This window comes from Ovis canadensis, chromosome 24 (genome assembly GCF_042477335.2).
Source record: "Ovis canadensis isolate MfBH-ARS-UI-01 breed Bighorn chromosome 24, ARS-UI_OviCan_v2, whole genome shotgun sequence".
Lineage (NCBI taxonomy): Eukaryota > Metazoa > Chordata > Mammalia > Artiodactyla > Bovidae > Ovis > Ovis canadensis.
The window spans coordinates 17817934-17832865 of NC_091268.1; the positions used below are offsets into that span (position 1 = coordinate 17817934).

Sequence of the window (14932 nt, forward strand, 5' to 3'; positions counted from 1 at the left end):
CCAAGCTGCCAGTGTTTCCCTCTCTGACGTCTCTCCCTGCCTTATGGAAGGGAGTGTCCTCGGGGCCCTCTCGGTGGGGTGGTGGGTGTGCTCATAAATATGGCGGACTCGCTGAAGCACTTCTAACTTGCAGAGTCTGAGTTCCTTTCTTTACATGATGCCAGGGACAGTCTTGAATCCTAATCCCCTTAAACATAGGCCACCACTGAGTTCAGTGCTTAGCCAACCAACCAAGAGACACTCAGCTGCATGAATAACATTTAAACACGGGCTTTAGCCACTCCTTTGCAGTCAGCCTGCTCTCATGTTTCAGGAGTGTATTATCCTCTGTCATTTAATAAAAGATCTTTCTGCTAAAAAAAAAATTAAGAAATAAACACAGGCTTGCTGGGACATACGCCCAGAGCAATAACTTCACTAGATTCAAAAATCACATCCCATTGTCTTTATCCTAACATCCTCAGATCCATTCCCACACACATTCCCTAGTTTTCTGCCAGCATCATTCTTTTGGCATATGAATGAGTTCCTCCCAGGCCAGCCTTTTGTACTTGTTCCTGCAGCGTGCTGATCTAACTGTAGTTATGGGACAACCAGCGTTAGAGGGTAACAAGGCTGGCTGGTGTGGGCTTTGAGGAGAACTCTCCTCCCCTTGCAAGACAACCACTCCAGGTGAGATTTTTATGGTATATTCAAACAGAGGAAAGCTACTTTCCCCACATATCAGAGAACAGTCTGCTTTCACTGGCAAGGGAGACTCCAGGTGACTCAGGGGTTCAAGATTTTAGCTTACTCCAAGACCACCTAAACTTCCCCAGGCATTGGCTCCTTCGTAGTCAATGCCCTTCCTTTCACCGAAAAGATCTCTCGAGGCTGTGAGCTCAACTGACAGTGTCATCCTGCCATATACGTTATTCAGTTATGTGTTTCATTTTCAGCAATGTCAGCCCTGCAGCTATACGATTATTTTATGGCTGACAGAAAATATCCCTGGATCTCTGGGCATGACTTAGGCTGAAAGTTTAAAGGCCTGATCTTGTCATTTTCTTTCTTCAAACAAACAGGCGCACCCAGGGGAGTCCTTCCCACATCACAGTCCTTGTGGTCACCTGCTGCAACAGTCAAGTGTGTGGTCCCCCAGGGCACCTGCTTCTGTCGGCACTTCATCATAATCAACCACGTGATAGGCGGCTTGATCACAGTGCTGCTGCATGTCAGGAGTTACCAGTTTCCCATTTTCCACTGGCAAGGAGCTCAAGTCCAAATTCATTACCAAACCAGGGTCCAGGCAGCAGTCAATAAACCCTCCAGTGGGAGGGTGGGAGTAATGGGAAGAGGTTGTTATAAGGATACAAAGTTTTAATTATAAGATGAATAAGTTGTGGCGATCTGATGTACAGCATGGCAACTATAGTTAATAATACCTTATTGTATACCTGAAATTGTTAAATGTAGACCTTAAGTGTTCTCAACACACACACACAAAAGGTAATTTTGTGAAGTGATGGGTGTGCGGCTCGGCATGTGGGATCTTAGTTCCCCACAATGTTCATGAGCTGAACACCCACCCCACGACTCCCATCCCTCATGCTGTCTTTAAAACCTTTCCCTGAAAGCCATCTCTGGAGTCTGAGCCTTCTGAGCACTAGCTGCCTGGACTTCTTGCTTGGAGTCTGTAATAAACTCCTTCACCACGACTCAGCATCAGTAGATGGGCTTTGCTGCACGAGGCTGAGCCGACTCAAGTTTGGTTCCGTAACAATCTCATTCTTAGAGTGTTTCCAACTATTTTAGGACATATTTCCTAGAAAAGCTGAGACAGGGATTTTTGTGTAATCGGTTCATGAAGGGAACACTCTGAGGAGGCATCTGTAAGGGAGAGGAAGACGCAGGATAGACAAATGGGCTAGTTTTTAAATTTATCTTTCCGGCTTCATTGTGGGAGCCAGTTCTTTACAATCAGTCATAATCTCTCCCTAACTTCCCCCAGAAAGACAGACTATAACAGAACTCTGATGAGTACAGTGGGGTCCGCCTCTTTTGGATGAGTAGGGTGCCCCAATCCACCCACCAAGAGAGACACGACCTGGCAGGCACCTCCCCAAGCCCTCTTCTGCTTCCCTCTTACCCCCACCTTGGAACCTAGATCCCAGATGACTCAACATCCTGAGAGCCTCAGGAGTGGCATCACTAAACTTTCCAGCTCCCCTGTCTCACTCTCAGAAAGAAGTCACATCCTCACTGCTGCTTCTTGGGGAGCGGGGGACCTCACCTCTAACTGAGGTATCCCATGACTTCCTGCTTTCTTTCTACTTCATAAAGGAGATGAGGGGCTCCCTTCCCTGCTCATCTCCCCCAGGAGGGAGGAAAGCCGCAGCGGATGCAGGTGGGGACACACAGGGTGGGAGGAGGCGAGGCTCCTGGCTGGGGATCACCCCTGGATACAGACGGAGCACCGTATAGGTCCCCGCGCAGGGCCAGAGTTAGCTGAAAATCCATCTCCAAGTCTCTGCTTGTTGCTGTCGTTCAGTTTGTAGAACTGAGACTGATCTCATAAGAAAGTGGGTTCGAGTCCTAGCTTTGGGGGCAATTCTTGGCCTTGCCGGGATCTCAGGAATTGCAAGAAAATTCCTAGAGGAAGACCCCGTGTGCCGTAACTAAGACCTACTGCAGCCAAATAAAAAAAATTTAAGCTCCTAGAAAAGGATCACTAAGTTTCAGCTTTTAAATTCCAAAACACATATACTGAAATGAAAATGAAACGAGATGCTCTGCTGAGACTCAGTGTGCCAGTCTCCCTGGTCTAGCAACTTCGAACTCTGAAGGAAGCCCCGTGGGAAGAGAATTAGTTTATATGGACCTTGTCACTCTCTAAAATCACTTTTGTGTCCCTCTCTAGAATCACTTTTGTTTAGCTGTAAAGCCCTAGGGGCAAAAGCTCCGCCCAACGTGGGGCTCGAACCCACGACCCTGAGATTAAGAGTCTCATGCTCTACCGACTGAGCTAGCCGGGCTCTTGTAGAACGGCGAGCTAACAGTTCTCCTGAACTTCGCTGAACCTAAAACTGGTAGGGACGCGCTCTGAATCCCGCACACACCGCCTCCCTCTGTTAGGGTGTGGGAGGCGCCGGGTTTCAACCACCGGCGATTTCTCATTTTCAAACTCTCACTCCCTTCCAGGAGAGGGAGCATGGCAATCCACTCCAGGATTCTTGCCTGGAGGATCCCAGGGTCGGTGAGCCTGGTGGGCTGCTGTCTATGGGGTCGCACAGAGTTGGACACGACTGAAGCGACTTAGCAGCAGCAGCAGCAGCAACAGCAGCAGCAGCAGCATTAAGCCGATTGGGAAGGCTTGATGGCCTCGCCTCCGGGACAAGGCGGAGTGGAGGTGGGGTGGGGGGATGTGGACCCCTTGCTCGTGCAAAAATTTGGAGCAGCTGCGCTTCGGGGAGAAGTGAGCACCACCCCCAGTTCTGACCCCTACATCAGGTTCCAGATCCGTGAGGGTTTCCTGCGGCCGAGCCCAGACCAGGAGGGACCCGGAGAAGCTTGAGGGTCACCCCGGACCGGCCGGTTGGGAGGTGGCCGAGTCTCATTCTCCTTGTGTCGCATGTTGGGGGAAATTTCTGTCCTGGGGTCCACCATGGGAGACCGCATTCGCCCGGCCGCACGGTCCCTCCCCGCTCCTCCTTGTCGCCTGCCCCCTCCTCTAGCTGCTGCGGACTGGGTGGCCCTCGTGGCCGGGGAGTGGGGGCGGGGGTCTGGCTCCGCGGCCCTGGGGCCCGAGCGCGCGGGAGCCCCTCACCCCGAGATTCCGGCCGCGCTGCTCCTCCTCTCCTTCTCGAATCGAAACCAAAACCATCCCCAGGATCTGGCTGCGGATTTTCAGCCCGGGATCCGAGGGCGGAGCCGCGATCTCAGGCCTCCAAGGACAGGCACCAGGAGTCACTGTGGCACCGGCTCGTTGGTCTAGGGGTATGATTCTCGCTTTGGGTGCGAGAGGTCCCGGGTTCAAATCCCGGACGAGCCCAGATGTTTTTCCCCCCCCTTTTCCCAGACACCAGCTAGTTTTCGGTTTGAAGACTCCGGAACTCTGCGGAATCCCGAGCGACTGAATCGTGGTTCCCGCCTGCCGCGATCCGATCGTCCGCACTCGGTTCTGTTCTGCCAAGTGGCCGTCACTGCGCTGGGGTCGCACGCAGGGGCGGCGGCCTCCTCGAGCTCTGGGTCTGGCGCTGGGGGAGGAGACCGAGATGGGTCAGCCTCGGCTCTCGGGAGACCAGCTCCGTGTGCCAGACGGTCACTGGACTGGGTGATGGTGTGACTTGGGGCGTGTGTTTATACTTTGGGTAATAAACTCAAATTTTATGACCCAAGTAAAGGACAAGCCCACGTTTCAATGTCTTTCCTGTTTGAGGGGCTGCCCAAAGGGGCTTCCATGACCCAGGCAAGGAAGGAAACCGCGGAGGAGACTAAGCATTGGGCCGCAAAAGACCACCAGCCTCCACCCGGGTCCGGGGGGCGGTGCTCCAGACACCGGGTCTCCTCTCCTCCTAGAAGAACCGCGGTGTTTTCATAGGTTTTATTATTATTTTCTGAGGCCAACAGACCAAGCCACTGAGAAGTTGGCTTATCACAGTTTCCAAGAGGAGGCGGCACGTCCCCGTGGGGGGAGGGGGGACGGGGACGCGCCAGTGTCGACAGGAAGGAGAAGAAATGTGGGCAGGACACTTTCTTGTGGTTTCAGGGAAGGTGAAACAGGTCAGGCAGGGAAGACAGGTTTAAATGGCTGGCTGAAATAAGTTCAGTGGGCTCGCGGGCACAGGTGCTGTCCCTGGTTGCCTGTTTCCTGGCCTTGAGGTGATTCTGCAGGTGGATTGTGGCCCAGAGGGTGAGAGTTTGATAAAAACAGGTGGTCGTGGGCTGTGGACCCTGGATTGGTTGGTTTACTTTTGAAAAATGCCTGCTGACAGAGGAATTGTTTGCTGTCTCGAAGAACTGACCAGATCGGTGGGTCTGGAAGATCCCCTGGAGTAGGGAATGGGAACCCACTCCGATATTCTGGCCTGGAAAATTTCCACGGATGGAGGAGCCTGGCGGGCTACAGTCCATGGGGTCGCAAAGAGTCCAACACGACTGAAAAACTGGGCACAATTGACCAGGGAGGAAGGTTCAAGAGGGAGGGGACATATACACTCATGGATGATTCATGTTGATGAATGGCAGAAACCAACACAACACTGTAAAGCTATTATCTTCCAATTAAAAATTCAAGAATAAAATTTTAAAATGTAAAAAAAAAAAAAAAAAGAATTGACCAACCTTGGGAGAGGCCTTTGCTTCAGAGAGCAAGGCTCCAGACATCTAAACAACAAAATACAGAAAAGACATGGCTGATACAGGAAGGGACTGAGATTTTGGTTGGAATCTGAGGGCTCCCAGTCTAGGCGGCTTTCTGATTGCAGGCCGAGTCGGGCCTCCCCAGGGTATTAAGGCACAGAGCCCCTGCCAGGCGAGCTGCCACAGGGCCGGAGCTGCCCAGCACGTGCAGAGGGGGCAGGGGGCTGGTGACCCTCTTCTCTGATCTAATCGCCCCAGTTTCTCTGGTTAAGCCTGGAGTCTTGCATGTTCGGTGCCCGTTTCATGCCTCCTGACTCTCACGTTGGAGAAGGAAATGGCAACCCACTCCAGTACTCTTGCCTGGAGAATCCCATAGACGGAGGAGCCTGGTGGGCTGCCATCTATGGGGTGGCACAGAGTTGGACACGACGGAAACGACTTAGCAGCAGCAGCAGCAGCAGCAGACTCTCAAGTTTCCTAGTGAGTGCATTTCCTGAACAGAACCTTGGGTCCCATCTGGGTGTCCAGGGAGGCCTCTCTGGCCTTTGAGGCCTAGTGGGCGTCAACCAGGGTAACCAGGCTCCTTGGCCAGCACTTTGTTCCCCCACAGACAGAACCTTTCACGACTCCCATTCCTTGAAGGGAAACCACCACTGCCTCCAGCAGCAGGTCCACTCCTCTCTGTGTTGGGGTGCCCCTCCCTCCGACCTGCCTCAACCCCCTCCCAACTTGGGCACCCAAGGTCTGCTGTCCTCTACAGCGAGCCCTGAGTCTCGGTCCTGCCTGCAGCTGGGGTCAGACTGTCATCTGTCCAAGGAACAGGAAGCGAGCACTGCAGAAGAAGCTCCCTGTGGAGCTTTTTGGCATCAAATCCCCAAGGAGCCCCGTTGCTTTTTCTGGTCACTTTAGGGCTGAAACAGAATGCCTGGCAGAGCAGGTGTGGGTCCTGGGCCTGTGAGAATGGATCATGGGGCAGGCGCAGTGGGTGGTGGACCCAGACCCGCTGGATGCGAGTGGCCAGAACAGGCCTGGGCACTGAGGTCAAGTGTCCGTGTGTGTTCATTGGACAGGGAGGCACCATGACCCAGGTCACACCAGTGGAAACAGCATCTTGGGGCATCTTTTCTGAGCAACTTCCTCCCTTATTCCTTTACTCCCTACTTAAACCCCCACTCATCGGTGGGGCCCCTTCCTGGCTGCGGTCTGCACTGGGATTCGAGTCTGGAACTCTGGAGGCGGTTCTCCGGGCTGGACCAGCTGTGGGACCGGCAACCCCTCGACAGGTGTTTCCAGTGGGTGCTGGGGGAGCCAGGCAGTCCCGGAGGTGTCTAGGAGCCCGCGACGTCAAGGACGGGATCCGAACTCTACTCCCAGCTTCATTCTGCAGCCCAGGCCTCAGCCTGGTGACAGAGGCGATCTGGGGGCACTCTGCTGAGCTGATTGCCTCAGTTTTCCTTGTACAGAGAAGGATAGGGGAGGAGCCGAACCCTCCAAAACCTGCATTGGAACTCACCAACTTGCAGCCTCAGTTTGGGGCAATGCGGAAAGGCCCATGTCCCCCCACCCCCTACTCCCACCCCAGTCCACGGAACCAAATCCTTCCACTCACGACACTCACGGAGAAAAGGGAACCATCCATGGACTGAGGAAACAGGGACAGTCCCGGACCAGGGAGGACAGAGCCAGGTTGAGTTCAGCAGGAGGGGAGGAGGCTCCCATCATGCGGCTCGTTGGTCTAGGGGTATGATTCTCGCTTAGGGTGCGAGAGGTCCCGGGTTCAAATCCCGGACGAGCCCTGCTTTTAATAACCGGCTGTGTCCCGGGGACTCACTGTTGTCACATTCACCGGATATGGCTATTCCCACCTCAGCTGTCATCCTCATCCTTCCGAGCAGTGGTCTGGGTTGCTCAGATCTATGGGGCCACTCCTGGTAGGAAGAACATGGAACTCGGTTCTCCCCTGACTCCCAAAAGAGCATCCTGGTGTAAGCTGAGCTTTTTATGACCGTGGACATGTTGTCCGGCAGATGCAGAGATAATAGAAGCTGGCTCGCTCGCTCCCCTAAATAAACCAAAGGAAAAACTGGTGGGTGGGTTTGGTCTAGAAGCCAGGTTCAAATCTTTAATGGATCTATTTCTAGGGTTCCTTTGGTTAAAGAAGTTGAGGAACCTGGTGAGTTAGCGGATCCACTGTAAGGAGTGGACACTTCGGGCGTATGAGAGCTTGGGCAGGGTGGCATGGTGCAAAGGCACAGGCTGTGTGACTTCACCTTTGGTGCATTTTGTTCCTACACACCTAGAGATCCTGTCAAAAAGACGCCCAACGTGGGGCTCGAACCCACGACCCTGAGATTAAGAGTCTCATGCTCTACCGACTGAGCTAGCCGGGCACATGTGAGGGGAAGACTCCAGCCAAGCTTCGGAACTTGACTGGCTGTGGATCATCCCAAATGACTGGGTGGGGTACGTCCCTGGGTCAGCAGGGATGTGGAGTCCTCTCAGGGCTTTCTGTGTGTTTAGACTGCCCAGAATTCTCCGAATCCCCAGCAGGAAGGCAGCCTTGTGGGGGGTGGGGTGGGGGTAGGGGGGAGTGGGGGGAAGTGGGAGGGGGGAGGGGGGAATGGGGGAGTCAGGGAAAGTGGGGGAGTTGACCGGAGTAGGGGGGCTGGGATAGAGTGGGGGACATGTGGGGTGAGATGCCACACTCAGAGGGAGAGAGGGACAGAGGGACAGAGGGACAGACAGACAGCTGTTCAGCAGCCGCCAGGAGCCCTGCAACTGGTACAGAACTGAGCGTGGACCTGCCCAAGGCAATCCCGACACCCCTGGACGAGGGGACCAACTGAAATCGGGCAACAGCAAGGGACCCACCACTGCATTTGCACAAACAAACCCATGAACTGAAAAGAACTGTTAGACATGCTGGATTCTACTGGGTTCTATGTTCACATAACACCATCCATGCTGCCTGCACATTATCTAAAATAAACTTTTTTTTATTTAAAGTTTTATTTTGTCCCAACCCTTCTCGGTCTGTCCTTTGGGTGATCTTGAATTGTTGGAACCAAGGACCTGGTGGTGGATTGCTGGAAGGGGTTGGAGACCCCGGGGCACCCACCAGGACACCTACCCTGCTCACTCCTGTTTTGGCCAGTCTCCCGGGATTCAGAATCAGAAGTGAGGTGGCCCTGGAGGAAGAAAGCAGATGCTTGTCCCGCACTCGTGAGACCTGTGTAGGTTGAGGATGAGGCTACCCTGCCACATCCCCCTCCCAGCTTGCCTCTCTAGAGCAGAAAGCTACTTCAGATATACAGTGGACTGGGAGTGATGGCAGAGGTTATCTGCTCCCCCCCCTCCCGCTACCCCAAATTCTGGAGACAGGGTGCCTCTGAGAATTTTCTGAGGATTCCCTGAGATTTCAGACTCCACCAGTCCCCATGTGCAGAGCTGGCCTGCATCCTGAAACCAGCCGGCCAAATGCAAAGGGAAGTTAGGAGGCAGCAGGAGCCTGCAGGCACCGAGCACCATAGAATACTGTGGGGCCATCCTTAATGCTTTTGGATGTGCACATGGCATTAAATTATTTTAAAATGGAGGACTTAATTTGTAGAGTTAAGGAAAAAAACTTTTATGGGTGAAACAATGTCATACACAGGTTTCAAATATGCACAGAGATAGGGGACGCTCCGGTGTGTGTGGGGGTGAGGGGTTATGTGATTCTGCTTCTTTTTTTTTCAAAACTTTAAAAGTAAGGTTTATTTTGAAAACTTTATTCTTTGATCAAAGAATGGAGAGGTGCAAGTACATTCTCTCTAAATTTTATTTATTTTTTTAATCCATCGGAAACTTTCAGTGATTTCATTTCTTTTTTTCTTTTTTTAGTTACTATTTCTTCTAACACTGTTTAGCCCCATCTTTCTCTTCTTAGGTCTTCAAGACTCCAATATTATATATTTCGTTAAAGCCCCACCAAGCCTTGAGGCTCTGTTACTTGGTTTACTTTTTAAGTTTATTTTCTCTTTTCTTCAGATTGGGTAACATCTATTGTTCTATCTTCAACTAATTCTTCTGTTGATCCTGCCATTGCCTGTCAATTAAGTTTTTTATTTTGATTATTGTATGTTTCAGTTCTAAGCTTCTCAGTTGGTTATTTTTTATCTATTTATTTGAGACTTTCACTTTTTAAATTTGTTTTAAGTGGCTTGTAATTGCTCTTGAAGCATTTGTACATGGCTACTTAACCACTCTTACCTTCCTTGGCTGATGGTTCCAACATCTGAGTCAGCTTCTCTTGATTGCCATTTCTCCTTCAAGTTGACATTTTTCTGGTTCTCAGTTTGATCAGTGATTTTCAATTGCATCTTGGAGTTTCAGCATTATGTTATGAGACTCTAGATCTCATTTAAATCTTCTGGATTAGCAGCCTTCTCTGACAAGGCGCCCTCCGGTAGGGAAAGAGGGAGTCACCCTGTTGCTGTCTGGTGAGGGCAATTCCCACAGGATGGGATCTGCTGGGTCCCACACTGCTGGGCTGGAGTGAGAGTTCATACTGTCCACTAGGCTTCCGCCGATGAGCCCTTGTAGGAGGCAGGAGGGGCGCCTCCTACTGCTCCCCTCGTGGACAAAGAGAAGGTTGGGGGGAACGTTAATGTCCATCATTAGAAGCTGGATTAAAGCAGGGCGGGGGAAGGGGGGACGCTGCTACTAGGTGCTGGGCCAACGGCCCTGACGTTTCAGGTCCCAGGAGGGGAAAGGGGAGGTGAGGAGACACTTCGGCCGAAGTTAAGGGGTCCATTTCCTCAGGTGGATGCCCGGGGCAGTCCTGCCCAGCCTCCCTATTATCTCCTTTCACCCTTGGGAAGGGGGGTGGTAGTCCAGGGGGGCTCCCCAACCCCGCTGCTGGAGCTGCTAAGTCGCTTCAGTGGTGTCCGACTCTGTGCGACCCCAGAGAAGGCAGCCCACGAGGCTCCCCCGTCCCTGGGATTCTCCAGGCAAGAGGAGTGGGTTGCCATTTCCCTCTTCAATGCATGAAAGTGAAAAGGGAAAGCGAAGTCGCTCGCTCAGTCTTGTCCGACTCTTAGCGACCCCATGGACCGCAGCCCACCAGGCTCCTCCGTCCGTGGGATTTTCCAGGCAAGGGGACTGGAGTGGGGTGCCATTGCCATCTCCGCCCGACCCCGCACCGGTCATTAACAACAGCAGCAGCACAGCCGGGCTGCCAGAGGCTCCCCTGGCCGGAACGCACCCGGGAGCCTTCCCAGACCAGGGCCGGGAGGAAGCGCCGCTCTTCACCGCGCGGCAGCGTTGGCGCGGCGCGCCCCCTGGCGGCCAGCTGGGGAAAAACACCTGCCAGTGCCGCGCCGCACAGGGACGCGCTCAGGGTTCGGCGTCGCAGGCGGGAGCTGTGGCCGCCGGCTGTGCCTGGGGCTCTCTCTCCATAATTCCCACCCGCTAAGCTATTTAATGTGGAGCCCAAATTAAGGACTCAGATTCTGGACCTCTAGCTCTTCCGCTCGGGCTAGCGGGCTGAGTGGATGGGGCGGGCGGGTGATGGTACATCAGACCACACTTGGTGTCCACAGGAGGCCCTGGAATAGGTACACTGGGAATTCTGGGGATAAAAAGCTGGGCTCGTCCGGGATTTGAACCCGGGACCTCTCGCACCCTAAGCGAGAATCATACCCCTAGACCAACGAGCCACAGTAACCGTTACTTTGCCCATTCCATATAATCGTCACATCACTTCCCTGTCCAGCCTCAGGGCCACGGCTACCCGCTTCCGAGCCGCTTCACAAAGGGCTCCGGTAAGTTCAGTTCTCTGGCGTCTAGAAGAGGAGAGTGCAGTGTCGCCGCCCGCGTGCGCACCAGGTCCCGGAGCCTGATCACTCTGTGCATCTGGGACTCCGTTCTGCCTCCCCTAGTTCTGGCTGGACCGGCATCGCCAGGCCATCACTGAGGCCTCCACCGCAGAGGAACTTGAGAGTCCTTTCCTCTCTTTGCAACTAAAGCCTGGGGACTGGGGACAGAGCTGGAGCCGCGGTGCCTGGATTCCTCTGGTCCTGACAAGACCACGAGCTACACAGCTGTCAGTCTTCTGCATGGAAGAGAATTATATTCAGAGAAATGTGGGTCTCCTGAGGCTTAGGGGCCAGGTGCACTGGTCACCCCAGAGGAGCAACTAATGTGGCCTGGGCCTTTCTCAGGGCCCTCCCGCGGGAGCTTCCATCCCTGAGCTGGTCCACAGGCCACCCGCCACCACCACCATCCCCAGCCCCCTGCCCTGGAGGCTCTGCCCTCTTCAGAGCTCAGCAGAGGGCCTGCTCTTCCCTGTATACCCAAGCCCAGGCCCTAAAACGTTCAGAAGAGCTCATGGCTAGATTCTGCTGGGACTTGTCAGACCTGAGATACCACCCTTGCATGTCCCTGTTGACTCTGCAACCTCAGTGACTCTCCTCCCCACGTGCATTCTGACTCACCCCACACACTCCACGCACCATGCCCTGTGCTGAGAACTCTGCAGGGACCTGCTCTGAGGGCACCAGCCCCAGTGGGGGAGACCGTGACCTCTGAGCAGAGACACACACACACGGAAGGGCAGGGAGGCTGGTCCAAGTGCTGACCTGGGGCAGACAGAGGAAGGGAAGACGTAGGACAGAACAGAGGGGTTGGGGTTGACTGGAGTGGGTGTTGGAAGAGGGGCTGATGCAGGGTCCATGGGTGGAAGGATGGGAAGACTCAGCCTTGTTGTGGGGGAAGGCCCAGGGCCTGCTGGGTCTCGCTGGCCTTTTAAGCCAGGGATCGTGGGCCTGGGTTCCACCGGGAGCGGGGACAGTGTGTTGGGTCTTGAAGAAGGTTTCTATTGCCCGGGTTTGGGGCAAATGGAGCTTCAGCTTTAGGTATCAGCATTTCTGATCTCTTCCAATGGACCTTCAAAGCTAGAGCTGTCACTTGGTACTGTGGGGGGGAGGGAGGCAGGGAAGGGGTCCCTGGAATGTCCCAGTCTAGTCCTCCTGACTTTTCAGTAGCGGCAGCTTTTCTAGACTCTGGAACTTTGGAGGGAAGAGGAGAGAGGTCAAGAACAGAATCCCACCCAGGATGGGTTTTCCAAGCTCAGCAGGAATGGTAAACAATGTGCCCCCCGTCCCAGAGAACTTCTGAACAGATCAACCATCCTGGGAGGGACCCAGGATCAGTTTCTGATTCTTCCAAGATTGTCCCAAGACACCGGTGGTCGTGGGCAGAGCATTGGCTCCCTGGAGTCACAGATGTGAGGACCCTACACAGGGGCAAAGGAGGGCCCACGAGCTCTCCCCTCTGGGACTCTGTGGTGCTGCGCATAGATCAGAAGAGGCGCGCAAGGGGCTGATCCTTAAGGTCATTTTAAACCACTGAAGCCATACATAGATAGGAGCTCAATCATGAGTTAGATTCCGGATTATACAGGCAGAGGGAGCCATGATCCAGACTCCTCTGAGCCATATTCGGACCCAGGAGAGGGGCTGTTCCTTGCCCCCACCCTCAACCCCCGAGGACCACCCTGACAGACCCTGACCCAGGGCTGTGGCTAATGGCCCCAGGCCAAAAATTCCACTTCAACACTAAGAATCCCTGTCTGCTGACAACTGCATAAGAAAGGGGGTAGGGGGGAGAGGCGGTGGAGGGCGCTGGGAGGGGGACGATGCCCGGCTGGACGTCCAGGGACTGTGCCAACCACCTGAATGCCCAGAGGGCGGGCTTCGGGACACCCACACCTGTGACGATTTTTTTTTTTCTTCTTTTTTTTGCACGACCGGCCTTTGGGACTCAGCTGCGCAGAGTCAAAGACGGCCCCTATTTAAGCTCGGCTAGCTCAGTCGGTAGAGCATGGGACTCTTAATCTCAGGGTCGTGGGTTTGAGCCCCAAGTTGGGTGTGTGCTTTTGGATGATGAAGAGGCCTCGCGGGTGGAAAATACTAAGAATTAACCATTTCCAGAGGATTTTAGCGATACAGGCAGCCAGGGGACCTACGTTGCCAGCAACCTGATCGGTTCCCTGGATTGTCGCCCATTTCAGCCGCAGACTTCCGTCTCCACCTGGAGCGAGACGGTTCAGACCTTCGGCCCTCCAGCCAGCTTTTGAATACCTGGCCCGAGAAGATGCCTAGCCCCTGGATCTTGGGTTTCGTAAACCCCGAGAGACCGGCGCCGCTGCCCTTTACTAGGGGCTCATAGAACCCCAGACTCCAGGAACCCCAGGGCGCCCGCCGCCGGGTGTGTGGGTGCCGGCGGCGGGGGTGGGGAGGGCGGGGATGGAGGGCGACTCTCCGGGCCCGGAGCGCCCCGGCCAGTTCCGGGCACCGAGGTTTGGGGAGCCCCATCAGGAGGCTCCTCCGAAGCAGGGCTCCCCGCGTGCCTGAGGAGGGGCTCCTCAGAACTTCCCTCCCCAACCCGCCCCTCACCCCCGGCCCGGGCAATAGGTGGTCTCTTACTTGGCGGAGACGGCGGGGGGGAGGGGGGCTCTCAACTTTGCTCCACTCTCCCCAGTAAAAAGGACATGGACTCGGGGCGTTTGGCTTCCGGATTTGGGGGATAGCGAGGAGGACGGGATACAATTTCCATCAGCGGATTTTCTTGTTTTCTCTCAAGGGTCTAGCCTTCTAAAAGGGCAGGCTGGGTGTTTGGCAGGAGCAGATTTGCTTTCTTTTTTGGTGGGAACCCAGGCTTTTCTTGGAGTGACATCAGCGAGGCTGCCCCTGCCGCTCCCCCGGACCCTTGGAGCTCGAGTTCCTAGGACCCAGGCTGTTGCTCCGGCCAGACTAAGGCACACTTCGTCTCAGGAATTTCTCCTGGTGTTCTTAGGTGAAAAGAAAGGACGGTCTGGGGTACAGAACAGTTAGGTCCATATAACCTTAGTAGCTTTATGGGCGGGGGAAAAAAGGCTTACCTTCAGGACCAGTGTTAGTCAGCTGTGGTTGCCCTAACAAATTACCACAATCTGGGCAACTTGTGTGTGTGCGTGCTAAGTCGTCTCAGTCGTGTCTGACTCTTCGCGACCCTGTGGGCTGTAGCTCGCCAGGCTCCTTTGTCCGTGGGATTTTCTCGGCAAGAATACTGGAGTGGGTTGCCACTCAGAGGATCCTCCTGACACAGGGATGGAAACTGCGTCTCTCTGTCTCCTGCTTTGGCAGGCAGTATTCCCATCGGCAGATAGGTGTGGCTAGGATTCTGTGAATGCTTGCTCCACACGGAAGAATCTGAATTCCCTTACCAGCTTAACAAAAGCTGCGCCCAACGTGGGGCTCGAACCCACGACCCTGAGATTAAGAGTCTCATGCTCTGCCGACTGAGCTAGCCGGGCCGCTTGTTTATCTTGTCTCTTCTTAACAGATCGATCCCTGTCCATAGGTCCCTGCTGTGAACAGCTTGGCTTCTCCGTCTCCTCGAAAAACTGCCAGGGAGTCTCAGGTTTGAAGGCTGCGAGGGGGCGGCACAGCCTTGACCGTAATTTAGGGACTTGCTTAGGGGGGCGGGGAGGGGCGGGATAGGGGCGGGATAGGGGGCGGAGGCTGACCCAGACGGACAGGCATATGGAGGCCCCGGAGCGCGCCCCGCT

The 14932-nt window shown here is 54.4% G+C and overlaps 1 long non-coding RNA gene and 7 other non-coding genes across 8 annotated transcripts; 4 read left to right on the top strand and 4 right to left on the bottom strand.

The window, feature by feature from the left end:
- Positions 1-2941: 2941 nt before the first annotated feature.
- Positions 2942-3014, bottom strand: TRNAK-CUU (transfer RNA lysine (anticodon CUU)). Its single transcript has one exon. It is a non-coding gene; the product is annotated as a tRNA-Lys (tRNA).
- Positions 3015-3168: 154 nt separating this feature from the next.
- LOC138429292 (uncharacterized) lies at positions 3169-4387 on the top strand. Its single transcript, XR_011252756.1, has 2 exons — positions 3169-3454; positions 4058-4387. It is a non-coding gene; the product is annotated as an uncharacterized lncRNA (long non-coding RNA).
- TRNAP-UGG (transfer RNA proline (anticodon UGG)) lies at positions 3959-4030 on the top strand. The gene has a single exon. It is a non-coding gene; the product is annotated as a tRNA-Pro (tRNA).
- Positions 4388-7064: 2677 nt separating the features above from the next.
- On the top strand, positions 7065-7136 carry TRNAP-AGG (transfer RNA proline (anticodon AGG)). The gene has a single exon. It is a non-coding gene; the product is annotated as a tRNA-Pro (tRNA).
- Positions 7137-7657: 521 nt separating this feature from the next.
- TRNAK-CUU (transfer RNA lysine (anticodon CUU)) lies at positions 7658-7730 on the bottom strand. The gene has a single exon. It is a non-coding gene; the product is annotated as a tRNA-Lys (tRNA).
- Positions 7731-10967: 3237 nt separating this feature from the next.
- TRNAP-AGG (transfer RNA proline (anticodon AGG)) lies at positions 10968-11039 on the bottom strand. Its single transcript has one exon. It is a non-coding gene; the product is annotated as a tRNA-Pro (tRNA).
- A 2139-nt stretch (positions 11040-13178) lies between these two features.
- Positions 13179-13251, top strand: TRNAK-CUU (transfer RNA lysine (anticodon CUU)). The gene has a single exon. It is a non-coding gene; the product is annotated as a tRNA-Lys (tRNA).
- A 1353-nt stretch (positions 13252-14604) lies between these two features.
- TRNAK-CUU (transfer RNA lysine (anticodon CUU)) lies at positions 14605-14677 on the bottom strand. The gene has a single exon. It is a non-coding gene; the product is annotated as a tRNA-Lys (tRNA).
- Positions 14678-14932: the final 255 nt, after the last annotated feature.